General features: G+C 52.0%; 1 protein-coding gene across 5 annotated transcripts in view; it reads right to left on the reverse strand.

Annotated features, from left to right (window-relative positions):
* LOC144094069 (uncharacterized) overlaps window positions 1-20,987 on the reverse strand; it is a 205,692-nt gene that overhangs the window by 46,416 nt on the left and 138,289 nt on the right. The window contains exon 1 of one of the 5 annotated variants that reach the window (XM_077627948.1): window positions 9,082-9,576. The exons of 3 other annotated variants lie outside the window; for them this stretch is intronic. The gene's annotated coding sequence lies outside the window, so the exon portion shown is untranslated. Of the gene's footprint in view, window positions 1-9,081; window positions 9,577-20,987 lie in introns of those variants that run through there. One more of the 5 variants, XM_077627945.1, reaches the window with a different exon arrangement.

Here is a 20,987-nt window from a genome sequence, read left to right on the forward strand (position 1 = left end):
TACCGCATTCGAATGACAAAGATGCCACGCTCATCGATAACGGAGTCTTTAAACCCCGAAACAAAATACAGGTGTCGCCATCACCGGCACATTTCGCAAGTAAACTGCGCGCGATGACACCCGATTTTTATGAACGGATCCCGGAGGCTATGCTACACCGGCATTCACTAGAAAGCAGCCATCACGGAGTGCACATTAATTAGATCGAGTTGACCTCAGCGCCCCTTTAGGACTCACCTACTATTCTTTCAACTGAATCCCCGCAGAGCACTGTACACCTGCAAGCACACCCAGCAAGCTCCAGAGGACACGTATATCAATGAGAGACCCAGTGTGTAAATTGTGTGGCCAATTTTTTTTAAGGCTTAGGGTATGGATAATAAGGATTCCAAAACGTGACATAATTACCGTTTGTCGCGTTTAGAACTGTTCGCTGTATGTTGGGAAGTATCCTGCAGGGAGGAACCTATCAAATTTCCGAAGTACCGGGGGAAATGAAAGCCCGCTGTTCACTAAACTGTGTTCTGGCGTGTTAGAGGTGCACTGCTACTCGGGTGCATAGAAGAGCTTTACGTAAAGCCTGCGCTCCCGTTTTTAGACCACAGCCGTAGAAGTGCTAGCACCAACTCCCACCTTTTTTTTTGAGAGAGCTCCCGAAAAAGAGGGAAACGATACAACTTTGACCATACTCACTGGAAAGCAACACAGATTGTAAAAGTAGCTGAGAAAAAGCTTTTTACAGCAATCGACTTTCTTCCATGGCTGCCGCGCGAGCGATTTCGTTGCCCTATGCACTGGACAGATTTTCCTCGCACCAAGCATTAATAGGCGGAACACCAATTATCTGTAGCCACGTCACAGCATCAGCAACGCACACGCCTGTTTCGAAAGGTGTCGTTACCGCTAACAGCGATAGAGAGTTTTAGCATTGCTGTAAGGTAAACACGGTAACTGCGACTGTACAAGCAAACGCGGCTAGGCAAGCCTGCAAACGGTAGGCAACGTGTTACCTATTTGCCGTACAGCTGTGCTAAAGAGAGAGAGAAAGAAAGCTTTATTTGGTAAGGGTTTAGCGTTCGGTCTTCGTCTTCATCGCAGCAGACTCTTGACCTTCAAAGCAGGGTTGTGCTAAAACATAAGAGAGTTATAGCATATCGTTACCGTGTTTACGTTACCGTTTACCGGGCCCGGCAAGCGACGTCTGCGCATGCGCCGCCACTTACCGGTCCGCAAACACTTTACGGAATCCCTTTTAGTGTTGCGGAGAGTTAGCGTTCGCTTGTAAACAAACATGGCGGCGCCCTGCACGGGCGCTTCGGACCAAATACAGCACCGCCGCCGCGTTCTTCGGCGCCATTTCTCGCTATACATGAAGGCATTCGCTTTTAATTTGCAAGCTCAAACTCGTACGTTGAGGTTTGAGTAACAACTAGGCCATGTTTTTGAGATTACTTGCCGATTTTTGAGCAGTTAGCGGCAGCGATGGGCGACGGCGGCGTCATCGCGCGACGTATCGCGAAGGAATATCGCCTCATGCGGTTACCGCTTTAAGCCTGGCCATATGTCGTGTACATAGCCAAATAGCAACGACTACACTGCAGCTCTTCAGTTTCGTGCCCGATTTAACATCTTTCTATATTTTCATGATTTTTGTCATCGAAAAAAAAAAGACTAGTAATTCTCTTGGTATATTCATCAGTAATTGCAGAAAATAAAAAGTTTCTCCGGCCCGGTGTTGGCGCGCTTTAACTGACTGCCACTAGATGGCGCCACAGTGTTCACATCCAAACACATAAAGAAGCGACATTGCGGCACGGCGAACAAGTGTCGTAGTAGTGCTTTTTTTTTTTTTTACAGCGCTCGCAACACAACGTGCGCTGTGTATGCAAGCTTACTGAGGCCTACGTAGTGAAATTGTCAACTGGCCAGGGCAGGCAAATGTGTCTAGCTTCACGAGTGCACATTTCAAAAGCCGCTGAGGCGGCTGTTAGCTGAAGTGCAGTCGGTACGTCTTTATATGCAGAGAAAAAGATTATTAAACAACTGTAGCATTTCACTTCATAGAAATGATTGCAATGCATCCGTTTTTTTTTATAATCAAAAGCTGGGCATCTGCCATCATCATCACTCGTTTTAGCCCTACAGTAACTTGTTACGGGAGAGACGGTACGCTAAAACGTCTTCTGGCGTGCGCCGCGCTAACCGGAAAATCCGGCGTCCGGTAACACGGTAACGTAAACACGGTAACGATATGCTATAACTCTATAGTTTTACCACAGCCGTGCGGCAATACGGTAACGCGTTGCCGTAGCCACGCTTGCCAGGCCGCATTTCACCGTACGGTTGTAGCTGCCGTACTTTATTTACAATAAGACGGTTCCAAATCTCTGCAATGTCTAGTAGTTTTTATATAGCCCATAAGCGACAAAGGCATGCGCCAAACGCAAGGTTAAACGTGTCTGCTTTGCAGAAAAATCGTTTTTTATTGTTTCTTTGATGAAAGGTAATAACGCAGTAACTGTCTCACATATCTCGGCGGACACCTGGACAGCGCCGTAAGGGAAGGGATAAATAATAAAGGAGGGAGTGAAAAAAGGGAAGAAGAGGTGCCGTAGTGGAGAGCTCCGGAATAATTTCGACCACCTGGGGATCTTTAACGTGCACTGACATCATTAAGAAGCCCGGACCCTGAGCTCCAGCGCACCCCCATCCATCTGGCGGAAGAGGCCGCTACCAGTCAAGGACTGCCAGCCAGCCTCTAACCGCGGATAAGCAACTCCCCGTCTCCCAGGTATGCGTGCCGGGGGCGGGGACTTTTATTTGCTCAATCAATCGATCAAAGAGACGTTCTCGGTGCGTGCACGACTTCCATTCTCCATTCCCTATTCCATTCATAGTATGCCTTTCACCCCTCAGCTTACAGCGCGCCAACTTCACGCAATCTTTGTAGGGAATGTTTACTTTCTTGACCTGTTCCGTGCTTGTGCAGCGCACATGTCCGCCCTCCCATTGCCGTCAATTCCGGCTTGGCTTGGGACCATGCAATATCCTTGCGCTGCGGCTCTTGTTATGTTGTGTAACTAGTTGTGTACGACATCACCCACCAGTGGTGCGACTGCATTTCTAAGGTGAACACCAATGAGTACGCTCAGGGAATCAGTGTAAATAATGCTCGATTTTCTCACTTATATTTTCAACGGCCATACAGATGGCATAACATACAGCAGTGAACACTTTTTCCTACTGCGGAAGCTTAAAGGGACTATGCAATAAATTAATTGAGATTACGTAAAGCAGACGAGAGATAGGTATTTCATCACTCGTCACCCCAACGCAAGAATTTTTAAGCTAGCATCAATAACGATTAAAAATTATGCTCCTACTCTCCCCCCTCAACTCGTACACGCGGGGCACCAGACGAAAATAAAGAAAACAGCTCTGGGACTGGGCCCTGCCCATCAATACGTCATCAGATGACGTTCGCTTTGCGACTTCCGGTTGTCGCTCCTAGCACCCAGCAGCAGCGTCGGCGGTGTGGCGGCATCTCCCCGGTCTCTCTTCGCCTTCCTGGATTGCGGCGCGCATCGGGTTTCTTTGCTTGTCATCTGTTGTAGTTAGCAGTAATAAACCCGGACATCGAGGCGCGACTGCTCGCTCATACGGCCGCGATGGGCATCTAGCCCTATGCGTGCGCACGAAGAGCCGTGCGAGTGGCTCCGGAACTCCCGACAGAAGGAGGCGGCAGAGGACAATTGAAACCATATGCGCGAAGGCAATGCCCTGGCTCGCGCTTGCCCGAGAGGCTCGCGCGGCGGCACGAGCAGACGATTTTCACGGCTACCGGAAGTGTGCCCGTGAGGTCGTGGCTGCCGTGGTTCCAGCAAATGACAGCGTGTGGTGGCCTGCTGACGTAATGGGTATAGTGACGTCTATTTTCACGATTTTAGCTTCAATACGAGCACAACAGTCGGCCCGCGAATTTTAAAAAACACGGTTTTTAAAAATTCATAATAAATTGCCGGCTCAGTTCTAAAGACTCATACTTGGTGTGAATGCTTCTTAGCATCATTTCTAAGCATTGAAAACATTTACAAGCGACTTTTTATTCGTTCCATAGTCCCTTTAACTTTTTTTTTTCTTTCAGTCATTCAGTACTACTGCGCTTTCGACGTAAGAAGCTATCTTCGAAACGTCGGCATAAAACTCAGCGTGCTTATCACGTTTCTGTGTGAGATATTAGAGTTTTAGTTTCGCGTACGTAGAGGCTTCACGTACGTAGAGCTCTTACGGGTGACCAGTGCGCATGCGCAGAACGCAAAGGGTATGCGCGAGTCCCACGTACGTACGTGAGATTCGGATTTTTACGTTGCGGTCTCTGCGTTGCTTGCATACGTAGCGTTGACAAACATGGCGGCGCCCTGCCCGCCCGCTTCGCAGCGATAACAGCTTCGTCGCTAATCCCTCGAGGCGATATCGTGTTCTAACATGTTGTATTCGCCTTCGATTTGCCCATTCTTACCCTCGCATAAGGTTTCAAGCGACAAATGGCTTTTGTTTTCCAGACAGAAGGGCGATCTTTCAGCTGTTAAGCCTGACGAAGTAGCGTTGGTCGTCGTCATAGCAACGGTCTCGCTATGAATGGCTTGGCTTAAAGACTTGTCTTGGATGATTTAGGCTACAACCAGTGTCTGTGTTTCTTAGTAGATGGCGCTAGGCGTAACGCGCGGCGTGTTTCGCGTACGTGAAACTATAAGGGTTTCAAACGACCTGCGCGCGGGCTACGTAGACTCCTCACGTTTGCGTACGTGAAACTAAAACACTCTATTCTTTAATGATATGTTCTGGTGGGGTTTGTCTCTACGGAATCGTATTAGCGTGCGATGCCAGACTGCGGGAATACTGACTATACACGGGGACAGTGAGTTGCGGCTTCGCACAGTACAGAGTAACCTGTTATGCCTGTACCGAGACTGCAGTGGCACATATCTCAAACTTTAGTGGTGAATATTGTTCCAGGGGGACAGTTTGCGGCAACCGGACAATGGAGGTGTTCTGGGAGTGCGAACAAGTCAGTGGCGATATTTTTTTCAAGTGGAGGCTCATATGATTCGACATGGAGGCTCGCACAGGAGACGTCTTGTACGCTCGACACGACAGGCGCAGACATAAGTTTCGTACAGGATCTAATCGTTTTAGGTATGGCGGTCTCGCTGAGCCACACACGCACCCGTCCGTAATCTAGGAAAGATCGCACCCAAAAAAAAAAACGATAAAAATGTTCACGGCAGTTGAGGATGTCAAGGAGTGTCAGTTTTTTGTACAAAGTTTAGCCGAAAAAATTGCGCCCGTTTCAAGAGATAAATGGTTGGTTGATTAATTGGTTTGGGGGGGAAGAAAATGGCCCAGTACCTGCCTCACATATCTCGTTGGACACCTGAACCGCGCCGTAAAGGAAGGGATGAAGGAGGGAGTGAAAGAAGAAAGGAAGAAGGAGGTGCCGTAGTGGAGGGCTCCGGAATAATTTCGACCACCTGGGGATCTTTAACGTGCACTGACATCGCGCAGCACACGGGCGCCTTAGCGATTCGCCTCCATCGAAACGCGGCCTCCGCGGTCCGGTTCGAACCGGGAACTCCGGTGGAATCAGTTTAAGCTTTAAGAATAGCCCGATTTTTGTTTCAAACACGAATTCATCTGCGTCTGCCCATTTCTCTAGTTTGTTTTAAAATGTATTTGTTTATCGCATGTTGATATGCACACAATTTGGAGGTCGTCGACTAATAGAATGCCTTCTGTGCGAGCATTTCAGAGGTTACTTACTGAAACTGATTTGGTCTTTCGGAACGCAACAAAATAGGAATCAAATTTGGGACCAATAATAGCGCCGGTTTCTTGCCGTCACGTCCCTGCAATGGACGGTCAGCGATATTTGAACACATCAGCGACAAGGGTTCAAAGTGGCACAATGGCCTACGAGACTCCGGATTAATTTCTACCACCTGGGGGATCTTTAACGAGCACTGACATCGCACAGCCTCTTTCACATTTCGCCCCCACAGATATGTACAGTTGCCGCGGTCGGGATCGAGCCCGCGTCTTTCGGGTCAGCAGCCGAGCGCCGCAACCATGGAGCCACCGCGGCGGCCAGCGCTGGAAACGTCAATGCGCAATGTTAGTCAAGATAACCACTTTATTACAATGTTCCGCTCTACTCTCATAATCGTCCCGCCAAAAACTCATCAGGCGTTGAAAACTGCGCGCATCACTGGTTTCGCATATATGCAGGGGCCGGCTGCGCGACAAATGTCAACGGCGAAAGAACCGCGGCTCTTTCGACCAAGGGGAGCTGATACGGCAGCATTCTGAAAAAAATGCAGAGGAAGCCAGCGACAGCAGACTGCTAGCAGCGTGCCGGGTACATTGATCAGCTTCGGCGTTTCATGCCGTGAACCAGGGGTATTTCTTGTAGCCACCATTTAGCAAAGGTGATGCAAAGCGGCTTTTGTTCCGCACGTCATGGAGGAAAGCTTAAAAAAAATGCACTTTCAATACCACCAGCCATTATCGTTACGAAGAGCGGTTTTGGGGGGCACTGAAGATTTCGCATACATTTTTTTTCTTTCCTGCAAGTAATCTTCCAACAGTCTACATCGGATGGTTAACTACCAAAATATTGGAAAATTAGCAAAGTTGTGCCGGTGGCAACCGATCAGACCCATTTAATTATTGCCCCATTTCCTTGGTATGCTTTAGCTTGCAAGCTTCTCGAACACGTAATATATCCGCAAGTCTCATCGCCTCTGAATCCTAACCCTTTCTATTTTACTCAGCAGCAAACTCTTCTCCAGCGAAATTCGGCTTTTTGAATTTACTACTGACCTTCATTTAAATCTGGACTTTCATTCCAAACTGACAATTTCGATGGTTTTTGTAAGAGCTCTGATCGCGTACCTCAGCACAGTCTCATTCATGTCTAAACTTTCCATCGACCCACCCAAAGATCGCCTGGTTCATAAATTATATGACAACTTTCCTGCCCTCCGTGAGACATTATTTCTAGTCCAAATCAGAACATCACGTCGCCTCTTTAATTCCCTGAGCCTTCAGCGTTTACATGGATCATCAAAAGCGTTCAATAAATCTCTTTCACCAACAGCAATGTTTCGAAAACTGGAACCAGCTATCGGACAACACTGTCAACAAGAGCGACCCTACTAAATTTAAACACGTGTTATTCGACCTTTGGCACGAATAAATAGTACTGAATATCTGTCTGCAGCCTGGTGCTTTCACTAACAAAATTTTCCCTTTCTTATAGTTCCTGCCCTATCTGCCACTCTGCATTGTATTTTATCATCAACACTTTATTTATCATATCACATCCCATTGTACTGCACTACACTGCGTTCTATTTTATAAGCATTGTATAACTCTCTTTACATTCTATTTATTCTGTTCTCTCCAATGCCCCAATAGGGGCCCTAAAGGGGAAAAGAAATTATCATAATGGAAGAGAGGCTACAGGCCGAGTTTTCTGTAATGAAGGGCTATGCTTTTATTGTAGGAAAGTTCAGCATTTCCTTTTTCCACACCATGTCTTACCGTTCAGACTTTCAGTGCACATATAGCTTGCACGAACTTCTTGCGACGTGGCAGCTTCCTTGTGTTCCAAAGAGGAATCGTGGATAAATTTGCCCTTTGTGTGTTTGTGACTGCAAGCACATATACGTGTGATTTCACTGAACAGTTCCCATGCGTGATATGTTAAGAATGTTGACCGCGATGACACGTATAGTACGGCCGAGTCCTCCCCCCCCCAATTTCGTGCTTGCCAATCGCTCGCTACTGAGGCGGATAAATTTTTGCCGACAACCAGAGATCGCTCCGTATCTCTCTCTCGGCAAAGTGTCGCGTGGTGTTTGGTTCCATGGAGCATAAGGTAATGAGGCCATCACGTACCAAGCACACGGTTAAGCGTCTGTTGTTGTGGTAGCGATCTAAAACACTTTTAAAACGTTAGAATTCCATAAGGAAATTTTCTCTTATGAGATCTAGGGTAGACTAAACTGATGTCTTAGACGTAGAACCCTACTCGCGGAACACAGCCATCGGAGAAACAGCGACCTGATATTTAAAGCTCTCGCATGTTCGCTGCGGTCGCAGTCGCCCTTTTCAGGAAAATGCGAATTTCTGAGAATGAAGAGGCACTAAAACAGTAGGAAAAACAGACACGTTGAAAGGCTCTTTGCACAACCTACAAATTAAATATTCGGCGCAATGCTATTTCATTCTCCCCTGCCACACAGGCTGCTCCAGCTACGTCCGCCAAAATGCACACAGTCTGAAGTGACAGATCGCGCTTTACGTAAGGCCGAAAGCACGAAAGGCGCGCGGCTACATATTCATTACCGCAAACATCCCCAACCGCCACGCCCACTCCCAGCCGGCCAATTTCCATGCGCGGAGAGAACTCCCCACCGAAAGCGATTTATAGCGCCGTCAACAAATTCATAAGCCGCCAGAAATGCATCGCAGAAGAGGGGGCTTCGTCGTAACGACGGGAGCAGCCGATAAAAGAGAGAAATAAAAAAAAAGGGGGGGGGGGGCGACACTCGCGGTTGGGGCGCGATAAAATACGTTTACGTGTCGCCACATTCAAAGCGGCTCAAACTCTTTCCCGTTCATGCGCTTACTTTTCCCGTTCAGCCTTGAAAGCAGCGAAGCAGCAAACAGAAGCACAAAAGCGCAACCCTTATTCCCGTTTGTAGCACTCTCTTGTTTTTTTCTCTCTCTCTCTCTCCCTCTATGGCGAGCGGCCGTGCCGTCTTCAATCTCGGTCCACATTCGGCGCGCCCCCTACTTTCGTATTCCCACGCCTAGTTTCCCATTCAGACGGGTCGGGTCGCTACCGTCGCGCGCCGGCGTCTCGGCCCCGCAACTTGAGCGCCCCGCGCAGAAAGTTAACTTCGCGCCGCTCTCTCGCGTGGCCGTCGAACTCACACTGGACTTTCGAAACAAACTGGCCCACACGTTTCGCTGAAAAAGGACGAACGAGGAGAGATTCGTTTGCGCATCGCTCACCTCGGCGTTGCACTCCGACGCAGACGACAGCGTTTCGTTTTCGCGGCGATCCCGAGTGAAGCACCGTGGATTCACACACGCACCGACACACACACACACACACACACAGGGGGTGGAAGATATCGTAGAGCGGCGGTTCACCGCGCCGCGAGAATACTTTCGAGAAGGAGGTTCGCACACGCAGTCGGCGGCGGCACTGGCAAGCGTCAAGGCATGTCGCGCGGCGTCGCCAACACGGCTCGAGCGAGGAGCGACGACAGAGCCGGCAGACACCGGCGGTCGACTCCCGCGACCGGCTCTCTCGCAGCGGCGACGGTTGCTGCCGCGAGCGCCGCAGCAGCAGCCGAGGAACACGGGGGGGGGGGGGCTTGTGCGCGCTTGCCACGTCCTAACTACCACACGCACTGCGTGCAGGGAACGAACGAACGAGCCAGCGACGCGAGCGCGCGCGCAGCTCACAGCCAGCGCAGAACACACGCACGCCCGCTCGCTCGCGGACTGGCACAGGAGAGAAAGCGAAAAGAAAGAAAAAGCACGCAAGAGAGAGAGAGAGAGAGAGAGCAGAGAAAGAAAATAAAAAAGCTGGCGGGCTGCTGCCGCAGCACGCTGCTGAACGCGCGGCGCGAGCTATAGAAGCGTTAGCGGGCACTCGCCGCTAGCTCGGTTTTTCCAAGCGACAAGGGAAGGAGAGAAAAAAAGGATAAAAAAAGAAAGCTACGTGGAGAAACGAGTATAGCGACTAAAAACAGAGGGCCCGCCGAGGAGAAAGAAGAACAAAAAAGAAAGAGAGGTGAGGCAAGAAGAGACGCGGACGACAGCCAGAGAGAGAGATAGAAGGGGGAAGAACGCGAGAGCGCTCGCGCGCGAGCTGCCGCAGCAGAAGCGTGAGATGAAAATAAAAAGAGAAAAGCGGAGGGAATCCACCGGCGAGCGAACGCCGCGCGCAACGCGGCGGCTTCGAACGAAATCCGAAAAGAAGCACGCACGCAATAACAGCGCACGCACACGCACGTACACTGGCGCGTGAAGACCGAAAAAGAGCCGAAGGCAGGGAGGAGAAAAAAAAAGAAGAGTAAAAGCTGGGAGGACCCAGCGCGAGCTCGGCTCCCAAGAAGAAGAAAAGAAAAGAAGGGAAGGCTGCCCGAGAAGCGAAGCTAATAAAAACCCGCGCGCCAGAGGGACGCGCAAAAGAAGACCGTGGGGGACCGATCCAGAAAAAAACAAGAGCGAGAAAGCACCAAGAAAGCTCGCGCCACCACCGCCATGTATCGGAAAATAAAAGAAATGAAAGAAGAAGGCGACCGTCCAGCGGCCGAAAACAAAAACAAAGCGCCAAGTCAGAGGTGGACAAGAGTGGAAGGGAAAAAAAAGTGAGTTGGCCGAGAACAAGCAGGGATGGAAAGATAGAAAGAACAAAAAAAAACTAGAGACCGGCCAGCGGAGACCGACGAACGTGCTCGAGGAGCAGGGAAGCTCTCGCTAAAGAGAGGAGAGAGAAAAAAAAAAGAGAAAAAGCGAGCGCGGTCCAAAGACAGCGCTGGGCTCAAGCAAGAGAAAGTAGGCAGAGTAGAACAATTCTAAACTGGCTCCCCCCCCCCCGAAGCAGCACGAGGAGTCAGGGCTCGTCCCTCGCCACTAGCACCTAGCGTCTTTCACGTTTTCACTTCGCTTTTTCTTTCTTTTCTTTACACCGTTGCCTGTGAAGCGGGGCGTCGCCGTTGCCATCATCATCATCACGACGACGACGGTGCTGGACGCGAGGCTTCACCCATCCCCTCCCTTTCCCGCCCTTCCCTCGCAGTTCCGATCGGCGCCCTTCTACGACTGCCCTTGGAGGCGTCCACGAAGGGCGATCATCAACGTCGCGAAGGGAGCGTGCGCGAGGAACAGCTCCACATCGTCCGCGCCCTTTCACGCTTCTCCCACCTTTTCTTTCTGTCATCTTTGGCGCCTCTCTTTCTGGGGCCCCGCTTTCCTCTCTGTCCTCCCTGTCAAGCTGCACCGGCTTCCTTCGCCCCACACCCTTTGCGCAGGCTGCATCGTTTGCGGATATCCAAACGGAAAAAACAGAAAAGCTAACGCCGGGAGATGCCGGACGGAGCGCCGCGGAAACGGGACGACGTCTTCAAGGAACGGCTTCGGATAAGCATTCAGCATCGGAAGGCCAGCGCTTCGGGGCGCGCAGCGAAGATGGGGCGCTCCCAAATAGAAAGAAAAAAACGGGAGAAAAGGAAACAGAAAAGGGCACCGCAGTTGGGACAAAAACGCTTAGCTAACCCGGACGCATCGGCGCTGCCGCGCGACTCCTCCGCAACTCATTTTCCGAGCAATCACGCGTCGGCGGCGCCACAGAGTAGAGAGAACCCCTGGAAAGACGTTGGACGTCGTCGGCGCAAACAGCAGAGGACTTCGCGGAGGGTGCTGATGGGGGAGGGGGTCGACCGGAGAAGAAACAAAGAAAAAGATGGAAGGCGTCCAGTTCTATTTCGTTTCCCAGCGCGCCGCCGTCTCCACTGGCACTCTTTCTTTGTCTCTCCGCTATTTCTGACTCGCTGCTGCAGGCGCTTGCGCGATGAGCACGCGCGCGCAGGGCAAAAGAAACAAAAAAGAGGGAAGCGCGAAATGGCGTGCAGGCGGCGGCAGCCTCACGTTCCTTTCTGCACGAGCTGGCGTGCGCAGACGACGCCGCCGCCGCCAGTTGCGTTCGCTCGCCGGCAGCGATTGCCATTACTCTATTTCCTTCACGGGCCCCCGCTCCTCGCACACGTGTGTGCGTCATCAGCGCGGCGCTGAAGCCTCGGGCTCCTCGCTCGCAAGGAAAAAAAAAAGGGGGGGGGGGGGGAACGTCCAGCTACCCTGGCGCACGCGACAACCGAGAAACGAAAGGGCGGCACACGCTGCGGTCCTGCTTTCACCGCCCCCACAACCAAGTGTCGCTGAAATATCCTTCTGTACGCACCCCAAGACGCGCAAAGAAAGAGAAAGGGCTGCAGACACAATATGGCCAACGCTCATGACGCCGTCTGCAAACCTCCTTTGGCCAAGTCGCCTCGATGAACCGCATCACAGGTGAAAGGTCGCAAATCTCAGTGACACATCACCTGCATTTTCTCTTCCATTAATGCGGCCAGCGAAGTGAAGCTTCTGACATTCACACACTTGACACATGGACCGACGTAAATTTCCGCACAGTTCCGGCTGAAGAGAACCGAATGAGGCGTCCCCGACTTAATTCCTTAAGGCTCCAGCCAAGACTTACACAAAGAACCCAAATAACCGTCCTCTTGTGGCCCTCGAACCTCCATAAGGTAGAAGGACTGCGCGAGTCCGTGCATTCTTCGATGTACAGCGGCAGTGATATTTAAACACGACTGTCAAGAAGGCCCAAAATGACAGGGACGATGAACTGCACAAACAACCATGTTTTCATTTCAAACCACTGCGCTTTGATACACCACAGAAAGCAAGATAGCCTGCAGCCTAGTGTATCTGCCTGGAGCCACGCGCTACTTCCTAATCCGGTGGTGGTGCCACTAACACTGTGCTGAGGCACTGCTTCCTGGAATCCGATGGCCCGGGCTTCCAAGATCAGTCTGTCGCACTCTACTCGACCATATCCGCATTGCGAAAAATTGCTGTGCAGTTTTTCGGTGCGAAAGCGCCACTCCAGACGTACCAACCCCGAGCAAGAATCTTGTCTTGTGCTACGAACTAGCTCGGAATCTCGGTAAGTTCGAAGGAGTGTCGCGCCAGCTGTAGCCGATGGGAGGAGGCCGTCGCGCCACCTATAGGTCACGTAACCTTGTGGCGTCGTCACAACCTGCCCTCTCAGGTGGCAGTTAATGACTGGGCGCGAGAGGTTGCTCGGGAAGTGCAGCATGGGGCGCACAATCGCTATCGGTGACTGATATAGAAACAGACTCCTGCCAGTGCAGTGCTCATAGCTTAACCGATGCGCCAGTGTGCTGGACTCCCAGATCTACGAATGTAAAGTCTAGAATTACCCATTCCTCATACATAGATATTAACCCATTAACGCTGTAGCGTTAATGGGTTAATAGGCATTCCCAGGGCCGGCATCACGTCCTCTGGGCCGGCGCTTTAAAAAATCACCGGCACCAGGGTCACAGCAATGCTGCAAATCATGGAACGCCACACGTGGAATCCAGCTTCCACAAGTTCACACAGAGATCTTCCATGCAAAGCTACGCTTGAACTGATGATGGCAAGATTGCGACCCCCTCCCCTTTTCCACTGTAATCTTTGTGACATTCCTTGTGTGTGCTACGAGGTACAGTACTCACGGATTGAAATAGGACATTCGGAGCGCGTGGCCGTCGCTTCATGGAGCGCCGCCCGTAGACGCTCATGGAACCAAGGTGGTGCATTGTGGTATGGCGTGAGAGGGAGAACATCTACAAAGCAGAATTGTTCCTTCCAGTAGCCAATCAGCCGGCCTGTGGTTTACCACATGCCTGCGTGGCACTGCAAGGCTAGCGCTCCGAATGTCCTATTTCAATCCGTGAGTACTGTACATTCCTTGTGTGTGCTACGAGGTACATTCCTTGTGTGTGCTACGAGGTACATTCCTTGTGTGTGCTACGAGGTTCCGCGTTCGACGGCGCGGCGTAGACGGAGACCCAGATGACAGCGGCATCATCAATTACCCAGCCATGCTCTTTGAGTGACGACCAGAATGAAGGGACCCGCCGCCGTCGCCGCGGGGAAACGGGCTTATCCTCCCCAATTGGCGTGGCGGTTCCAGGGGCGGCTTTCCCGAGCACATTCCAGGACAAGGGAACTGTCAGCGGGCCAGAGCGCGCCTTACCTTGAGGAGCGAGTGTCAGTTGATGGATGCAGAATGGAGGCCGGTGACCCGCGGGAACTGTCAGCGGGCCAGAGCGCGCCTTACCACAGCCGACGCTATGCGCTACCTCGAAGACAACCTTCTTTCCCTCGGACTCAACACGTGAGGGGGGCGAGACAATAAGTGCGGTGGTATGTTTGTGCGCCCAAGTGAAAGCCCTAGCCCCCCCCCCCCCCTCCTTCCCCTCCGGCGTGGGCGTCCTCACCCTAGGGAGTGTGGAGAAGAGGATATAAAAATCGAGAAGCAGTACGGAAGAAGGACGCTCAGGACGACATCGTTCGCCAAGAGGGCCTTCAGCGCCGAAACCCGACGGCGTGCAGCTACCACCAGCAACCGCTCGAGCCCAACTCCGGAGCCACTCCATCGCCCCCATGAAGTCGTCGGCACGTAAGCTCGGACGCCCCAGCCTCTGAATCTTAATCATGTATAATTATTGAATATATCTGTTTGTTTAAACTGAGCCATACGGTGTCTCTTTGCCTCTCCGTCCCGTGTGGACCTGCGCATTATGGGGGTCATCACACTGGTGTCAGAAGTGGGGTCTCAAAAGCAAATGTCCTCTGAATGCTGCGACATTCATGACTTCAAAATTGTAATCAAAAGGTAATCACGGGACTGATTGTGGGACTTTTACCCCCATTTGAGAGGCTTGAGGCACCGGAGGGCTTGAAAAAAAAATGTCTTTATCTGAGGGAGCTCCCACTCCACAGCCGTCGCTCGGAGCAAGCATGCTGGCATTAGGAAGCGTCATTCCGACGTTTACGGGAGATAAGACAGGGGTTCCAATCTGCGATTTCTTTTCCATGCTAGAAGAGATTGGGAAAATGGAGGGATGGTCCGATGCTCAAATGCTGGGAATGGCGAGGTGTAAGATGGCAGGAGCTGCTCATGATTTTGCATGGCGAGACGAAAAAGTAAAATCCACAAAATCATTTGCGGAATTTAAGAAGCTCGCGTTTGAGCATTTTGACACTGAACCACGTCACGTGCGAGTACAGAGGTTCCGTGACGCCGGACAGATGGTAGGGGAGGACATGCGAACGTTTGCGTCGCGGCTTCAGCGCTTAGCGCGCGATACGTTAAGCAGGGAGGAGGAAGGAGACCAGCTTAAGAAGAAATATGCGGAGGATATACTTAAAGAGGAAATGACCGCTTTGTTCGTGGCTGGTCTGCAAGACCCCGTGCGCCGGTTCGTGCTCTCGCGCAAGCCGAGCAATTTCGACCAAGCCGTGGAGGCCGCATTGGATGAGGAACAAAATGAGGCGTTAACGACAGCCGCAGCGAGAGTACGCGTCATAGAGAGAGCGGTGCTCAACCCTGAGGTTGCTCTCTTGACAGAGCGGTTAGATCGCTTAGAACAGCTGCTATCTCAGCAGGTAGAACGCCAGGTTGAAGCGCGCGCTCAACAGCGCCCATTCGCTGGAAACCGGAGACCGCCACAAAGCTACAGGCGCGGTATGCGAGATTTTGCAGAAATCGTATGCTTCGCTTGCCAGGGTCGCGGACACATCGCCAGGTTCTGCCAAAACGTGCGCCGTGGGGAGCCACAAAGAGAAGCAGGCGAGACACGCCCTAAGCAAGCCTACAGCGGGGCTCCAGATACCGAGACAAAAAGCTATATAGTCCTCCCCAGCCTGAGGAGCGTGGGGAGGGAGCAGTGGATGATGAGGTGGTGGTAGTTTGTGTGGCCGACGAGGCATGCCCTGTTGTGCGTTGCAAGTTAAATGGTTGTTGCATGGAATTGTTGATAGATACGGGGTCAAAGGTGACATTGCTTAAGGAGAGCAGTTTTAACACGCTTCGAAGGAAGGGGGACCGCGAGGTGTTGGAAGCGTCTGGTGGTATGGCAACCAAATTTGTAGGCATAACGGGGGATCCTCTTGGCATAAGTGGACTCTACCGGTTACACTTCTCTCTCGGCGGAATTGCATTGGAGCACCCCTGCTACGTATGCCCGGACACGGTGTCTCTGCCAAACGGAGTGTCAGGTATATTAGGGCAGGATTTTTTGAGAAAAGGGAAGGTAGTAGTCTCATTCTCTGAGGAAGAGGTTAATGCGGGCGGATCAAAAGTTCCGTTTTTGAACAGGAGAGGGGCTGAGATTCGCATTACCGATATTGACACCCGTCAAACAGTGGTATCATTGGAGAAGGTATATTCGCGGGTTGCCGTCAGGCTGGTCGATGAGGCGGTCGTCCTTCCTTGGTCGGAGCACGTTTTGTACGCGTTTGTGCCTTCAGATGTAGAGAGCGGCGCCGTGGGAGTGCTTGAGCCGGTCGACTCTCTCAGCAATGGCCTGAAGGCAGCCGCGTGCCTCGTGACAGTTAATGACGCCCACAGAGTGCCCCTACGGGTGGTTAACTGTAGCCAGCAGCCACTGAGCCTTCCCAAGAACAAAACATTGGCTTTCTTCACCTCTGCGATAGAGAAACGTGAGCCCACCGATACGGTACTCGCAACTGTAGAGCATGCTAGTCCTTCGGCTGCTCCAAAGGTGTCGTTCGATCTTTCTCACGTAAAATCCAGGGAGAGGGAGGCTCTGGCTGGTTTGCTGAACGACTACTCGGAAGTATTCGCCGCGTCCAACCTGGATTTGGGCTGCTGTGGCGTTATAAAACACAGGATAGAAACCGGCACTTCATCGCCCGTTTACCAGCGTGCGTACAGGATTCCTTACTCCCAACGCGAGGAGATGGAGCGGCAGGTGCAGGACCTGATTGATCGCGGCATTGTCGAACACTCAAAGTCACCCTGGGGAGCACCAGCACTATTGGTGGAAAAGCCAGATGGCTCGTATCGATTGGTAGTGGACTACCGCAAACTAAATGCCGTAACTCGCATCGATCCATACCCCATCCCCAATATACAGGAGACGCTTTCTCAGCTGGGCTCTGCCAGGTACTTCACGGTAGTGGACATGGCGGCGGGATTCTGGCAGATAGCAATGGATCCGGCAGATGCCGAGAAAACGGCATTCAACACGCCCTCAGGGCACTATGAATGGAAAAGAATGCCGATGGGTCTGGCCAACAGCCCTGCTGTCTGGCAGAGAACCGCTGATGTTATCCTGGCAGGTCTTCTGGGGAGGCTGTGCTTCGTGTATATGGATGACATTATCATATACAGTGACAGTTTTGATAACCATTTGCGCGATATTGAGCAGGTTTTGGTGCGACTAAGAGCAGCGGGTCTCAAGCTGAAGCCCTCTAAGTGCCAATTCCTCAAAAACGAGGTGAAATACCTCGGGCACGTTGTTTCAGCTGACGGCGTGCGACCGGACCCTGAGAAACTAAGGTGTGTCTCGGATTTTCCATCCCCGACTAGCGTCCGCCAGGTCCGGCAGTTTCTCGGCCTGATCGGTTACTACCGAAGGAACATAGATGAGTTCGCCAAGCTCGCCAAGCCGCTCACCGCCTTAACAGCCAAAAATGTACCCTTACGCTGGGACGAAAACGCGGAGGATGCTTTTGGGGCCCTGAAAAGGAAGCTAATGAGTGCACCGCTGTTGCGCCACCCGGATTTTAGTTTGCCCTTCGTTATGGCCACAGATGCGTCAAAGTTCGCAGTTGGTGCCGTGCTATCTCAGGTTATCGAGGGCAAAGAACATCCCGTTGCTTTTGCTAGCCGACAGCTGAGCCCCACAGAGCAAAAGTACGAAGCTACGGAAAGGGAGTGCCTCGCCGTTGTCTGGGCAGTAAAGCACTTCAGATGCTACCTTTACGGCCGCAAATTCAAGCTAGTCACAGACTGCCATCCTCTGAAATGGGTGATGAGTGTCAGGGACCCTAGCTCGCGACTCGCTAGATGGAATCTACACCTGCAGGAATATTGCTTTGAAGTTGAGCACAAGTCAGGAAAGACACATCTGAATGCTGATGCACTCAGCCGCACAGCTGCCGTGGCAGCTATAGATGAGTTTGTCCCCGTAGTCGACCCCGCCGAATTACGCACAGAGCAGTGCAAAGATCCTGACCTGAAGCGAATAATCGAAAGCTTAGAGGGCGCATCGTCTCACCCCGAACAGCTAGGTTATTTCATTGGCAAAGACGGCACCCTGTGTCGGCGCACGAGGCCAACCAGGAAAGGGAGACCAGAGAAAACCGCTTGGGAGCGAGTCGTCATACCTCGGTCGTGGACAGAAAGGGTTCTTCGCGCGTTTCACGATGCGCCATGCGCCGGTCATTTTGGCGTAGCGAAGACACGCAGGCGTGTGGAGCGTTTGTACTTTTGGAGTGGCATGCGACAGGATGTTAGAGACTACTGTGCGAAGTGTCATTCCTGTCTCGAAAGAAAAACACCCAAGGGACGAAGACCAGCTCCAATTCAGCCGTTCCCTGAGGTTTCGGCTCCCTTCGAGCGGACAGGTATGGACATAATGGGCCCATTGCCCACGACCACTTCCGGAAACAAGTACATTTTAGTATTTGTCGACCACCTTTCAAAATACGCGGAAGCGGTAGCACTCCCAGATCAGAAGGCAGACACGGTTGCAAGAGCATTTGTCGAACAGATCGTGCTCCGACATGGACCCCCGAGGCAACTCTTGACAGATCGGGGAACGAACTTCGTGTCGCAGCTAATGAGGAGAGTTTGCGAGCTGCTTAAGATCGCTAAGAAGCAGAAAACACCGTACCATCCGGCTTGCAACGGCGCGGTGGAGCGACTGAACCAAACCGTGGCCGGGTTCCTGTCGCATTTTGTTTCGCGCGACCAGCGGGACTGGGACTTGTGGCTCCCGTATGCAATGTTTGCCTACAATTCCGCAGCACACGAGAGCACGGGCGAATCGCCTTTCTTTCTTCTCTACGGCCGAGACCCGGACCAGCCTAGTGAAGTGCCAGAGGGCCCCCGTCGTGTCCCATACGCTTCACTGGACGACTATAAGGTTGAGCTAGAATCGCGCTTGCAAGTGGCGAGGGACATCGCAAAGGAGGCCTTAAAGAAAGCGGCGAAGCGCAGGAAGGAGGTGCACGATCGCAGTGCTAGAGACGCGCCGTTTGATGTGGGGGACAGCGTGTACATTGAAAACTGCCAAAGGCAGATTGGGCTAGCTCGTAAGTTCCAGACGAAGTGGAGAGGACCGTGCGAGGTTGTCGAGAAGCTTTCTCCGGTAAACTTCAGAGTCCGAGACGTAAACCGGCGCTTGATAAGGATACACGCAAATCGCCTCAAGTCGGCACCGGTTCAGTATTCACGAAATGAGGAAAGGGAAAGCGCGGATTTTGATGGGGACAGAAGTGAAGCGGAGCGCGCAGATAGTTCGCAAGAAACGCCCTCTCCTGCATTTGTTCGGCAGGCGCCAGAGGTGACGGCCGGAATGCCACCGGATTTACTTCATGCATTGCTAGAAGAAGAAGCGCGCGAGGTTGCCGCGCAGATAACGCCAGGAGAGGCTCCTGCCACGAGCCCTCGCGAGTCCCAAAGCAGACAAAGGGTCACAGACTTACTTAGTATGACTCATGAAGGCCGATATCCGCTGCGAAATCGGAAAGCTAAGTCGGACTAATGGCGTATACAGAGCGGAGTTTTGAACTGGTTAGAATTGTGTAATGCCACAGCTCATAACATTGCTATGTGCTTATGTGTTAAGTTATCGGAGTTGGTAGTTAAACCTTTGTCATTAAGTAACACCTTCACAGGAGAGCATGCGGAGCGCATGCAGAACCTGCCCTACTTCCTTTCGTTATCTATATTTTTGTCTGTGCCGTGATCGTGCTAGAAGTGGGAGCTCCTTTGTAACTGTGGTAAATTTATTTCGTCCAGTTTGGACTAGAAAGGAGAGGCTTGGGTGCTGAGTTTCATGTTTATCTGTAAAAGAAGATCAGTGCTGCCCCTGGAGACGCCAGTTATGACAGCGGAGGCATATGGTGTTGTGCAGTGGTGTTGAGTGCAGCGAAAAGTGTTTTGTCGGACGCACTGTGCGAGGCGATTCAGAAAGACAAGGGGAGCTGCGTGGACTCAAATGTTCGGAGAACATTCTTCTGGAGGGTGAGCGAGTGTGACATTCCTTGTGTGTGCTACGAGGTACATTACTTGTGTGTGCTACGAGGTACATTCCTTGTGTGTGCTACGAGGTTCCGCGTTCGACGGCGCGGCGTAGACGGAGACCCAGCCATGCTCTTTGAGTGACGACCAGAACGAAGGGACCCGCCGCCGTCGCCGCGGGGAAACGGGCTTATCCTCCCCAATTGGCGTGGCGGTTCCAGGGGCGGCTTTCCCGAGCACATTCCAGGACAAGGGAACTGTCAGCGGGCCAGAGCGCGCCTTACCTTGAGGAGCGAGTGTCAGTTGATGGATGGAGAATGGAGGCCGGTGACCCGCGGGAACTGTCAGCGGGCCAGAGCGCGCCTTACCACAGCCGACGCTATGCGCTACCTCGAAGACAACCTTCTTTCCCTCGGACTCAACACGTGAGGGGGGCGAGACAATAAGTGCGGTGGTATGTTTGTGCGCCCAAGTGAAAGCCCTAGCCCCTCCCCCCCTCCTTCCCCTCCGGCGTGGGCGTCCTCACCCTAGGGAGTGTGGAGAAGAGGATATAAAAATCGAGAAGCAGTACGGAAGAAGGACGCTCAGGACGACATCGTTCGCCAAGAGGGCCTTCAGCGCCGAAACCCGACGGCGTGCAGCTACCACCAGCAACCGCTCGAGCCCAACTCCGGAGCCACTCCATCGCCCCCATGAAGTCGTCGGCACGTAAGCTCGGACGCCCCAGCCTCTGAATCTTAATCATGTATAATTATTGAATATATCTGTTTGTTTAAACTGAGCCATACGGTGTCTCTTTGCCTCTCCGTCCCGTGTGGACCTGCGCATTATGGGGGTCATCACATCTTCAATCAATCTTAATTTCGCCGGAAAAAAGGAACAGGACACAGACGAAAAGCTCTGATGAACTTGACGGGCTTCCGAACTCAATGTAAAAATTAAGGCACAACTACAGCGCCGCGAATAGTACCAACAGTAAAGCAAAAGAGACCGACCGATATGGGGGGGGGGGGTGTCTTTCAAGTGGCCATAGTTAAAAGAAAGCAATTGCTGG

The sequence above is a fragment of the Amblyomma americanum genome, chromosome 6 (assembly GCF_052857255.1).
Source record: "Amblyomma americanum isolate KBUSLIRL-KWMA chromosome 6, ASM5285725v1, whole genome shotgun sequence".
Lineage (NCBI taxonomy): Eukaryota > Metazoa > Arthropoda > Arachnida > Ixodida > Ixodidae > Amblyomma > Amblyomma americanum.